The sequence below is a fragment of the Mandrillus leucophaeus genome, unplaced genomic scaffold (genome assembly GCF_000951045.1).
Source record: "Mandrillus leucophaeus isolate KB7577 unplaced genomic scaffold, Mleu.le_1.0 Scaffold491, whole genome shotgun sequence".
NCBI lineage: Eukaryota > Metazoa > Chordata > Mammalia > Primates > Cercopithecidae > Mandrillus > Mandrillus leucophaeus.
In genome coordinates this window covers 1,787,125-1,800,402 of record NW_012105265.1, presented here as the reverse complement: position 1 = coordinate 1,800,402, position 13,278 = coordinate 1,787,125, and the positions used below count along the sequence as shown (strand labels likewise).

At 41.4% G+C, this 13,278-nt stretch overlaps 1 long non-coding RNA gene across 1 annotated transcript in view; it reads right to left on the bottom strand.

Moving 5' to 3' along the window:
- LOC105550612 overlaps positions 1 to 12,608 on the bottom strand; it is a 96,815-nt gene extending 84,207 nt beyond the window's left edge. The window contains exon 1 of the long non-coding RNA XR_001007750.1: positions 12,163 to 12,608. This is a non-coding gene — a long non-coding RNA (uncharacterized LOC105550612). The remainder of the gene's footprint in view (positions 1 to 12,162) is intronic.
- Between the last annotated feature and the right edge of the window lie 670 nt (positions 12,609 to 13,278).

The following is a 13,278-nucleotide window of genomic DNA, read 5'->3' as shown; positions in this document are numbered from 1 at the left end:
TGTTGTTTTTGAGATGAAGACTCGCTCCATCATCCAAGCTGGAGTGCAATGGCATGATGCCGGCTCACTGCAACCTCCGCTTCCCAGGTTCAAGTGATTCTCCCACCTCAGCCTCTCGAGTAGCTGGGATCACAGTTGCATGCCACCACGCTGGCTAATTTTTGTATTCTTAGTAAAGACAGGGATTCACCACGTTGGCCAGGCTGGTCTTAAACTCCTGACCTCAAGCGATCCACCAGCCTCGGCTTCCCAGAGTGCTGAGATTATAGGCATGAGCCACAATGCCCAGCTTTTTCTGTTTTTATATTCCTGTTTCTGTATCTTTGGTGCTTAGCATAGTAAACACTCTAGATGCTTTTGTTCAATTGAATTAAAATCATATAAACTGCAAGGATTTTAAACCCCTGTTTGGCTCCAAGGTCAATGATCTGTCTATACTAGCTAATTCCTAAACCAGCGTCATTTCTGATTATTCAAATTTAGTATAATCTATGTAAGTTTGTTCATTCATCCAACAAATACATAGTGAATATCTATTAAGTAGCAGGCACTGTGCGTAAGTAAAAGTTAGGTATACAAAAATGAAAAAATATATAGTCCTTGCCTTGTAAGAGCTCATATTCTAACAAACGGAGATAAGAAATACAAATAATTACAGTAGGAACTCTCTTATCCAACCTCCATCTAACCAACTTGCCAGATTAATCGACACTGACTCATGTCTACAGCATGCTGATCATGAAGCACCTCTGCTCCCATCAGTTAACTGTGTGTTCACAAACCTTATTCTCCTATCATAAATATATACTGTAATTAAATGTTAAACAAACCAGAACATAAGTGTAAAAAAGAGGGCAGGGCGTGGTGGCTCACCCAGCACTTTGGGAGGCCGAGGCGGGCAGATTATGAGGTCAGGAGATCAAGACCATCCTGGCTAACACGATGAAACCCCGTCTCTACTAAAAATACAAAAAATTAGCCGCGCGTGGTGGCGGGCGCCTGTAGTCCCAGCTACTCAAGAGGCTGAGGCAGGAGAATGGCATGAACCCGGGAGGCGGAGCTTGCAGTGAGCCGAGATGGTGCCACTGCACTCCAGCCTGGATGACATAGCCAGACTCCGTCTCAAAAAAAAAAAAAAAAAGGTAAAAAAGAAGGACAACTGATATTTCTATAACCAAATGCCTTGGAAAGATTTGATAAAAGTGAGTCTCTCTAAGAAAAATAAACTGCTATTGAACTAGGTATGGACAATACAACTGAAAAGATTGGTGGGGACAGGGGAGAGAAAAGATTCCAAGCTTTCTGCCTTTAGGTGGTGTGGTTCATTGAGTAAGACAGAGGTCTCTGGAGGAAGAAAAGGTTTGGGAAGAGAGATGGGTTTAATTTGGCCATATTGAGTTTGAATTTGAAATGCCTGTGGAATGTCCAAGTAAAGGGGTCCAGCAGGCATTTTGAGGTGTGTCTTGAACTCAAAAGGAAAGAGAAATCTGGGCTGGAAATACCGATTCTATATCAACATTACGTAGATGGTAACAGAACCCATTTCATCAATCAGAGAGAGAATGCAAAACTAGAATAGCAAGAGAAGACTGATATGGTGCAGTCAGAGGAAATTTTTCCAAATGTATGATGATCCTGACATATACTGAAAGATACTAAATCAAAGAAAAATTAACTTTCGTTCATAAAGAACACTAATATACTTACTAATATTTTTAAAACTCCAACAAGACTCTTAGTTAGTAACAAAACTGAACAAAGCAGGCCGGGCGCGGTGGCTCAAGCCTGTAATCCCAGCACTTTGGGAGGTCGAGACGGGCGGATCACAAGGTCAGGAGATGGAGACCATCCTGGCTAATACGGTGAACCCCGTATCTACTAAAAATACAAAAAAATTAGCTGAGCTTAGTGTTGGGCGCCTGTAGAGGCTGAGGCAGGAGAATGGCGTGAACCTGGGAGGTGGAGCTTGCAGTGAGCTGAGATCTGGCCACTGCACTCCAGCCTGGGCGACAGAGCGAGACTCCATCTCAAAAAAAAAAAAAAAAAACCTGAACAAAGTAGCCTAAGCCCTCCAGTTACCTGAGGTTTACTGAAGTATTGAAAATACTTAAACATAAAATTTCATTCAATAGCCATAGTGTATCTAATTAACAGCACTGTGCTACGAGCAAGATGACTGAACATCAAAACACTAATTGATATTTGGTTGAATACTTTTAAAATTATCTAAGGACTAGGCTTTGCTGAAGGATGCTACATACAATAATACAAACACTTATGGCTTGATTACAAAATTAGTAAGTATACTATATTAAAAAGATATCCATCTCAACTCGATTCATCATAATGTACCATAATGAAATATCATGGAATAATTATTGCTTTTTTGCTCAAGAATATTTCAACTCAAAAATGTAAATATAATTCAATCAACATTTTTATACATAGTTTTCAAGTTGTAATACTTTCTGGTCCTCTACCAAATTCATAAACTAGCAGAGGCAGAAATTTGAATCAGAACTTCCTATAATGAAATGGATGAAAATATGGCTAAAAATGGAAATAACCACAACTGTGGCTTATTAAGCAATAATAGCAAGAATACTTATTTTGCAAATTGAAAAACCTTAGATATGTGAACTGCATATGTTTCCAGACTTAAGTTATCTTAAACTAAATTCACACTACAGGTGACAACAGTCATTCAAGTGAACTCTCAGTAAAAAGATGAATTTCAATTCTCATCTCATCCTAAACAATGAATCTCTCATTTCTAGTTGTAAGTAAAAGTTAGAAATGAGTCAGCACTCCTTGTGTCATAAAGTATAAGTTGTTTTGTTTTGTTTTGTGTTTTGGAGACGGAATCGCCCAGGCTGGCATGCAGTGGCATGATCTCAGTTCACTGCAATCTCCGCCTCCCGGGTTCAAGTGATTCTCCTGACTCAGCCTCCCAAGTAGCTGGGACTACAGGTGCACGCCACCACACCAGGCTAATTTTTTGTATTTTAGTAGAGACCGGGTTTCACTGTGTTGCCCAGGCTGGTCTCGAACTCCTGAGCTCATGCAATCCACCCACCTTAGCCTCCCAAAGTACTAGGATTATAGGTGTGAGCCACCACGCCTGGCATTAAGTTGTTATTAACATCCATTTTGCTTGAGACTTACTCCAGCTGAAGAATTGTGTTGTTTTGTTCTTGTTTTTGTTTTTGTTACATAACATTCAATCAAAACCTTTTTCTAACTGCTTTACCAGAGACTAAAGATTGGAAAATAGAGTAAGTTTCCCCGCCAAGTGAGGGTAGTCTTTCCAAACTATAAGTTAGCCCTTAGACTAGAAGCATAGAAGATGTTTATTCTGCTGCTGTTCAAATATATCTTTCCAGAAAAGCAGCCTTAGTGAATTCTAACACTATATAATCATTGTTTAAATGATCCTTTTTAATTGAAAACAATTTTTTCACTACCACTCTCCATATTGTTTAATGTGATTTTTAATATAATGTGTGTGGAACTAATTCTTTGTTATTGTTTTAGTTGGAGCCGTTGATTTGATGAATCTATAAATCAATGTATATCAAAGTCATAATAGGACTAAAACACTATAAGAAATATAACTAAATTTCCCGGAACTTAAGATCATTTACAAAAATGTGATTACCACAGAACATGCTATGCATACATTTAAACATTAAAAATCATTTTTGACTAATAAAGTAGGCAATTTCCTGAATACTTGTCCCTCCTAGCAACAATTCCACATTATTTATAACTCTAAGTGTAGACTCTTTTTTAAAAAACATGCAATATCAGCTAGGAGAGTTAAACATCAACCCACTACTTTTATGGCAATTTGGCTTGAATTCATTTAGATTAATTTAATCACTTACCTAGCAAGGTCCTTAGGCAGTGGTCCTCAAATTTTAGAGAGCAAGGAAGCAACCACAGTGCAAATTTAAATGCAGAATCCTAAGTCTTGGCCGAAAGATAACCTGATTCTGAAGACCCCAAAATAATTACTTTTAATTAGCACCTGGGATACTTTCAAAGGGAATCATGCTAAAAGACTAGCATGATCCCTAGACAAAAGATGAATCATTTTGACAGGGCTGGTAAAAGACCTGGATTTCAAGACATTTGGCAGCCTGGGTGGGACACAGAAGGCATGGCCCTGGGCAATCCAATAAAATAGCACAGAGATACATCAAAAGAGAAGTCGGATCAGTCCTGACAACAGATGACCAGCAGGGCTCAATTCTCCCTCCTCGCGGTCCCATTGGAATACATATTCCAAATCAAAGTTTAAATAAGAGGCAACACTGCACCCAGCCTAGAAATGAGGAATCTCTGTTGGTAGCTGAGGCTTGCTCTGACCTATCACTAGGTCAGTTGGGAAGAGGGTCATTTCACCCTCTCCCATTCTGTATTCCCTTCAGAGAAACAGATCCTGAGTTGCCCCTCCCCTCCTGGTTTCTAGCCCCACTGGTAATTCTCTTTCAAGGCAGTTCTCGCCCAGTAGTGCAGTGTGCATGGCCAGATGTGGAAGGTAAAGCCCTGAGGTGCACTGAGTACTGTGCAGCGAGTGACAGGTTTGCTGCAGGAACAGGATGAGCTCTCAAAATAGTACAATCTCACCACTAACATCCCAAAAAACTAAAAAAAAAAAAAAAAAAACTATAAACTATTTCAAATCATACAAAAACACTTCCCTCATTATAGTTACAGGACTGAAAGATTCAACATTAGGAAAGGAAGACCTCTCCTGAGTATAGAAAATGATCTATCCTTCATAAATTTGGTTGTACCCATTCATCTGCTTTCCAAGCTAACAAAAAGAGGAAGATTCCTCCAGCTTCTAAAGGTAGGGAGAGAGACGAAGGAAGGAACAGGAAGGAACGCTTGGTCCCTCTGACCAGTCAACATGCCCCTCTTTTGTCAAGGTAAGTAAACCAAAACACAAGACCTTTAAGTAGCTCTTGCATAACAAAAGAGGGGCACTACCAGAAACGGGAGGAGGTAAAGCTTGCTCCTGTAATGGGCTTACACTAGGAATATGGAAATCAAACTGAGGAATTATCTACTCTATGTTCCCAATTTTAAAAAGAAAAAGTTTAGAAAGGGAAAGACCTCATCTAAAAGCAAGAGATGAGGAAGGAAAAACAGCTGAGATTAAAAAGGAAACTGGATAAGAAAAAACTGGAAGGAAATTCAAACATGTAACAGTAGAGATATAAATTCTACATTCAAGGCAACAGAGAGATGTATAGAAGCCGGAAAAAAATCACATTCGAGTTTCAGTGTATAAGCACACAAGATCCTCTCCAAATACACAAAAGAAAAGAGACCATGATGAAAACCATGCATATTGTTTGATGGGAAGGACAAAGAACACAGGTCCAACCTACAAATAACTAGAATTTCTGAACTACAATCATAAGCAAATGTACAACTGAAAAACTGTTCTAAGATGGGGGAAAAAAGATTTAAAAGATTTACCTATAAACTGAAAGAATTCACCATGTTTCTAAAAAAAAACAAAGCTGCTAGAAAGAAACTTATGCCTAAACATAGCCTGGTGGAATATCTTAATTTAAAGACTAGAAAGAAAAAAAGATGCAGGCAAAAAAAAAAAAGGTTTACCTACAAGCAACAAAAATCAGGGTAGCCTCTGCCATCTTCACCCACTGCAATGAATGCCAGAAGATGATACAGCAACGTCTACAATGTCTGGGGATTTGATTTACACTTTGTATCTTAGCATCTATAACAGATAAGCAAACAGTAAATTTTTTTTTAAGTTGTAAATGAATAAAAGAAAAATTCAGACCAAGCACAGTGGTTCATGCCTGTAATCCCAGCACTTTGCGAGGCTGAGACAGGAGAATCACCTGAGGTCAGGAGTTCAAGACCAGCCTGGCTAACATGGTGAAATCCCTTCTCTACTAAAAATACAAAAATTAGCCAGGTGCAGTAGTGTGCACTGTAGTCCTAGCTACTCCAGAGGCTGAGGCAGGAGAATTGCTTAAACCCAGGAGGCGGAGGTTGCAGTGAGCTAAGATTGTGCCACTGCACTCCAGCCTGGGTGACAAAGCGAGACTGTCTTAAAAAAAAAGAAAAAAGAAAAAAAAATGTAAAAATTTGAATGGACTTATTCTATATATCTCTTCTCATTTATAGTACCTTTCTTCAACTTTCAGGTCTATTCACTTCTTGGTACTTTTCTTACACAAACTGATGTATACTTTGGGAGGCCGAGGTGGGAGGATCACTTGAGGCTAGGAATTCAAGGTTGCAGTGAGCTATGACCGTGACACTGCCCTTCAGCCTGGAGACAGAGCAAGATCCTGTCTCTAAAACAAACAACAACAACAACAAAACCCACAGATCTATGTGACATCCAATCTTTCTGATACCAGTATCATTATTTTTATTAAAAGATTTTAATTTTTTAATAATAAAACTCTGCAAGCACCTAAGAAAAACTGTTCCACCACTGATGACAATTTGAGCTGATCCACCAGCTCAAACTGTCTTGCTGTCTTTGAACAGCGGGTGGTAGGACTAGTACAACAAACTCTAGTCAGCACATATGCCAAGATTCCCAGAATTAGGAAATAAGGAGATAATGGGGTATCCTTGGCCAAAAGTATCCAAAAAATAAGAGACAGAAAGGAGCAGTGGCTGACGCCTGTAATCCCAGCATTTTGGGAGGCCAAGGTGGACAGATCACCTGAGGTCAGGAGTTCGAGACCATCCTGACCAACATGGTGAAACCCCATCTCTACTAAAAATACAAAAATTAGCTGGGCGTGATGGCAGGCGGCTGTAATCCCAGCTACTTGGGAGGCTGAGGCAGGAGAACCACTTGAACCTGGGAGGCAGAGGTTGCAATGAGCTGAGATCGTGCCATTGCATTCCAGCTTAGGCGACACAGCGAGACTCCATCTCAAAAAAAAAAAAAAACAAAAAAAGGACCAAGACAATATCAGAAGCTACAGAATCAGTACCAGCCTGAATACAGATGATAGAGCAAAGTGCCTTTAAAATATACTACCAAGTGCCATATTTTTATTTTGGAAAATAAAAAAAAAAAGAAATGGTTGAACATTTTTGTAATGAAAGACACATTCTCTTTAAATTTTTCTTCTTGCAAACGTCTTTGTTCAGAGATGAGACTAATGTGCCTTCTATTTCCACAAGTTTTTCATTGATTCACTCAGTACCTACAATATCCTAGTGCTTGCTCTGCGTGTCCTCCTAGAAAAGAATATCAAACTTCCTGGCAAAACTGGGGAAGACTCCAAAACTTGGAGTTCTGAACACATGAATTCAATTCTTAAAGAACTGAATTTCGAAATTTGAGTAAGGGCCAACCAGGTGGAGACAAAGTCACTCCAAAAATATGGAGGAGCTCCTGCAAAGACAGGGTCTGAAAAGAATGCAAGGTTTAAAAATAAAACAAATGGCAGTGGATGCAGCATAGCTTGGATGGAGTAGAGTATGGGCAAATAAGGTCAACGGTTTCCAACTTTATGGGGAACCCACTCTTCAAGGGGCTGCTTGGAAATAAATGGGATCATACTGGATTGTCAAAAAGAAAAGAAGTTAGAGCTTGCCATTGCCATTTAGTACTGACGGACCAGGTAAAATAAACATTCTACGATGTGCAGGACAATCCCACACAGTGAAGAGTTGTCCGTAAAAATGTCAGTAGAGCCCCCTTTGAGAAATACTGGGAAGTAGGTAAGGAATTAACAAAGTCTAGAGAATTTAACTCTAGGGCTTCAGCATATCCTTTAAAATCTGAGATCACAACCTCCATTTCACTCACTAAATATTTACTAAGTACTAAAAGATAAACTAAGGCACATTAAAATTTTAAAGAGTTTATTTGAGGTCAGGCACAGTGATCCCAGCACTTTGGGAGGACAAGGCAGGTGGATTGCTTGAGACCAGGAATTTAAGACTAGCCTGGGCAAATGGTGAGATCCTGCCTCTACAAAAAATACAAAAATTAACCTGGCATAGTGGTGCATGCCTGTAGTCCCAGCTACTTGGGAGGCTGAAGTGGGAGGATAGCTTGAGCCCAGGAAATCGAGGCTACAGTGAGCCATAACTGCACTACTGCCCTCCAGCCTGGGTGACACAACAAGATACTGTCTCCAAAAAACAAAAACAAGAAAATGTTTATTTGAGCAGACAATGGTTAACTCATTTATGCGGGAGGTTGCAAATTTTTTTTTGTGAAAAATCAGACCTTGGCGATGACCTTGAGCAGGATATAAATAACTCCCACAAGCTTAGCATTCCAATAATGGAGCACTAGGCATATTAATGAATTAGTCAGCTCCAGAATGCAAGCAACATGGGGCTGCACCAAAGGGACACAGTTAAAAAGCTTTTGTAGAGTAAACGGCACAAGAAAGGCTAAGAAAATCTATGATTGGTCAAAGTGGAGTAGTCTTACTTGGATCATTCCAGTAAAAGTCAGTGGTTAGAGGTTAGTTGGTTTCTGATTGGTTAAGCTACAAGTTTCATTTTCCTAGAATAAGACCATTTAGACTGAGTTGGGTGTAAGTTTGTTTATGTAGGAACCCAGGGCACTGGAGCTTCCTCAGGCAATGGCCTCCCAATTATTTTAACACAGGAAGCTGTTTTTGCTGGGCAATAAATATGTTTCCTTCTTTCCTTTGACCATGATGAAGCTTGGAACTTTGTGGCCTACCTTTAATAATTGTACAACATTCACAATATATTTTCAGTATAACTCACCCTAATCACATCTTTCTATTCAAATTTCATATTTCCACAATCTTGATTTCTCTTTATTTTTTATGTTATTATATATTATATAGTTTATAAGCTACCTCAAATACTTTTGGAACTAAGCTACAAAAGTAAAATGAAAAAACAGAAAAGAAAAAGAAAACTAGATAGTAAGATGAGAAGAAAAAAATATTACACGGAGCCCCCAGATCATCCTGAGAGGTTTAAGATACTTTTTTTTTTTTTTTTTTTGAGAGAGAGGGGGTCTATGTCACCCAGGATTGAGGGCAGTGGTGCCATCTTAGCTGACTGCAACCTCCACCTCCCAGGCTCAAGCGATCCTCCCACCTCAGCCTTTTGAGTAGCTGGGACCACATGTGTGCACCACCATGCACAGCTACTTTTTTGTATTTTTTGTAGACACAGGGTTTTGCAATGTTACCAAGGCTAGTCTCGAACTCCTCAGCTAAGGCAATTTGCCTGCCTCAGCCTCCCAAAGTGCTGAGATCACAGGCATGAACCACTGCACCCAGACCTGGTTTAGGAGACTTTCAAAAAGAAGTATAATACAGTCTTTGCCTTCAATAGTTTGTAATCAAAATTTTTTTTTATTTTTCAGAATACACATTCTTTTCAAAGTAATCAGATTTTTAAGATTCAAATTGAAAAGAACATCAGAGAATAATGGATAATAAAAAACAGTGATAAATTATACAACCACTGTTTGAAGAATTAGTATGGATTAAAATAATTAAAATTGCATGTATTACTATGTATTAAGAACTGGTAACAAACACTCAGAGCAACTTTTTGAGGTAAATTACTACGATTTTCTTTATTTTATAAATAAGGAAATTGAGACAGAGAGGGTAACTTGTCCAAGATAAGACAGCTGTTAAGTGTAGCAATTTGACCTAAGGCAGTCTGGAACCAGAGCCTGTGCCCTCCAGGAGTTAGATTTCAGTTAATCCTTGAATTATAGGAGGATATAGAAAGAAAAATAGAAGGGATGGGGGCAGTGGCAGTGAACCTTGGAACAGACTGAAATGAGGTACACCAGTAAAGAACCTGAATGGAGAGTATAGATTGAGGGATATTGAGAATCTAGGGACAGGGTGCAGGAAGTTTACAGTCTTAAAACTCAAAGGAAGCTTGGAAAGGTAGCTCTCGCCTTTAGTCCTCACTACTCAGGAGGCTGAGGCAGGAGGACTGCCTGAGCCAGGAGTCAAGGCTGTGTAGTGCCTTCTAATTGTGCCTCTAAATAGCCACTGCACTCCAGCCTGGGCAACTTACAGAGACTCCACGTCTTAAAAAACAAACCAAAAAAAGAAACCAAAAAAACCCAAAGGAGATTCCATTTAAAACAGTTGGTAACAGGAAACCATTGTAGGTTCTTGAGCTCAGAAGAGATGATAAAAAGGTTTCCTTGGAAAGATGTTACATGACAGTGATATGAAATAACCCTAGCTTCAAAGCTAAACTCCTATTACTAAGCACTCTTCCTGGATCCTATAAACCTATGTGATCAGGTAAGCACATTAGAGAAGTCTTGTCTCTGCAGTTTTCAGCAACCATTCCCTAATCAGAATTCCTTCAGGTACAGCTTATTCTCCTATTCTCCATTCCCCAACTTTCTAATTGTTTTATTATACTCAGGCTGCTTGTCCCCTGAAAACATTTGTTTTCAACAGATAATCACCAAATGATCTCTATGGCTTTTTTTTTTTTTTCTTAAGATTCCCTGATTTATATTTATGATTCAAACACAACCTCCTGGGTCCCAAACACATCTCTAGGCTTCAAAGATAATCATCAAATCAAGCCCATCTTAAGAAATCTTCTGTTAAGTTTTACTCTCCTTGTTTTTCCTAAAGGGCTGCTTTACCTTTCTCAGAAATGTATTAGGCATCAGGAACTACTGTCAACATATAGTTTGTCACAAAACATTATACATAACTTGAATGGCCCACCATGTAGCAAAATCTCAGTTAACCTTATCATAATAAAACAGGAGGTGGCAAGGGAAAAGCAGGAGACAGGGGAAATAATCTTTTAACACTCCACATTCAAATGAATGCAGTTTAGAACTACTGTTTCCACTAATTTCTTCAATTTAAAATATCAATAACAATGTTTAAACTCTGCAATCTGCAAGACTTTAATTTTAATTTCTCAATACTCTGGATTTATTTTTTGGTCAAGGTTCTGTAACATTTCCTCTGGTCACTGTTTAACCCTTCGGAAGCAATGAGAAAGGATTCTACTTGGGGTCCTAAGATGTATTTGAGTACCACACAGGGCCGATGTCCTCCCATCCTGAGAAGCATAAACTTGTTTTTGCCACCAAAGAATAGTGACCATTGTCCAATAACAAAAGTTATAAATATGATTCAAAATGAACCTGTGACAAAGACTTATTAAACTCACAATGGAGCAAGCTGAATGGCTTAGTGCGCTCAAAAGCATTTCAGGAACTGAGCATAAACACTGAAGAAAGGATAAGTTTGACAGGTTAGATAGAAAAATGGTTAATATTGGCCGGGCGCGGTGGCTTATGCCTGTAATCCCAGCACTTTGGGAGGCCGAGGCAGGCGGATGGATCACAAGATCACGAGTTCAAGACCAGCCTGTCCAATATGGTGAAACCCCGTCTCCACTAAACATACAAAAATTAGCTGGGCATGGTGGCGGGCACCTGTAGTCCCAGCTACTTAGGAGGCTGAGGCAGGAGAATTGCTTGAACTCGGGAGGCGGAGGTTGCAGCGAGCCGAGATCATGCCACCGCACTCCAGCCTGGGTGACAGAGCGAAAATCTGTCTCCAAAAAAAAGAAAAAAGAAAAATGGTTAATATCCTACAACGCAATAGAACTACAACCTTTAGGAGTACTGTATTTTTTTTTCTATCTCACTCAAATAATTTGCAACTCCATTACTCCAAAAGATGTGAACTACAAAGCCTAGGCCCTAATCAACATCATCATGCCAAACAAAATACACTCCTCTAGACATCTAAATCATCTTCAGGTGGGCCTATTAAACAGGCTCCATTTTGACTCTGAAAAAAACATGCTGTCATCCTTTTGCCTTACTTCCAATACTTTTGTAATTTTTACCACGAAAACTTTCTATAAATCAGTCAACTATTCCTTTATCATTCTCCCGCCCTCCCCGCCAATTCTTGATTTTATAGGTTTTTTGAGAGGTTTAAAAAAAAAAAAGAAAAACCTGTTGGCTCTAAATACCAAGTTATTCCTCCTGATACTTGATGAATCCGAAACTTCAAATTAAGTTGGACTCAGCCACCGGAAACCCCAGTAATTTAATACTGTTTCAACGTCACATGGCCAAAGATTTGCTATCAGTATGTGGATTTTAAACACAAGGTAGTGACTACCCACTTCGAGGGTGCTGCAGCAATTGGGTACTGGGCCAGGAGTGCTGGTGACACCGTGTGCGCGACGGGCACTGGGTCCCGGGGAGGGAGTGTCCTCGCCCTTCCCCGCTCGCCCCGAGCGCGGCGGCCAACACAGGCCCGCAGTTCACCGGCGGGGACCCGCTTCCCCGGGCTTTTGTTCAGGACTGGGCTGTGTCCCGCCTACCCGCGCGAGCCCTTCCTCCCTGTCCTAGGAGTAGGGCGAGGACCGTGTGGGAAGCAGAGCCGGGAGGCGGCGACCGGCAGGGGCTGTGGGAATACTCACCCCGCTCCGCTCGGCCCCTGACCCCGCAGCCCAGCCCGGCGAGGGCGGGGCGACGGGGCCAGGGGGAGGAGAGCTGGAGAGTGGAACCCAGAGCCCTGCGAGGCCACCGCCGCGCCAGTGCCCCTAGGGGGCTGAATGATGGGACTATGGGGGCCTCGAGGACGGAGGAAGACCCAAGCCAGCGCGCCCCGAGGCCAACCAGAAGTGGTCGTGGCCTCCTTCAGACAGAGCCACCAGCGGCCGAGTCGGAGCTTGCGCATTGCGCCTTCCCGTGCGCCGTGGGGGCCGCCTAGCGCAGGCCGGTGACGTGATCGGCCGCGCGCTCCGGGCAGGGGCGGGGCTGGGACCCAGGCCGGGACTGGGAGGGGGTGGAGAGGAGGGAAGCGAGACTTCCCTGCTGCCCGCTTCCACTGCCGCCAAGGCCCCGCCCCTCGCTTCGCGGGCAGCTCTCGTCCCCCCCCACCCCCACCTCCAACCCAGCGCAGGCGGTGCCCTCCGCGGAGCACAAAGGCGGCTCGTTGAGTGGGGAGCGGGTTACTAGCAGCCCCCTAAGAGGTTGGAGAGCCGTGCCAGCATTCACACACTACAAAAAGTCCTGTAAACACCACAATTAAGCACAAGCATGGCTACCCCTTGAAAACTTACGGATGGAGGGAGAAGTTAGGAATTCGAATATTGACAATAGTACCATCTGTGGCGCATATCCCAGAGGAGAAAAAAAAAAATAAAACTAGCAGCAAAATTAAATTGGGGCGAAACGGTGGGGATAAAGACTAGAAAAATGTAAGAGTAACAGGGGTAATCGAACTGAAATAG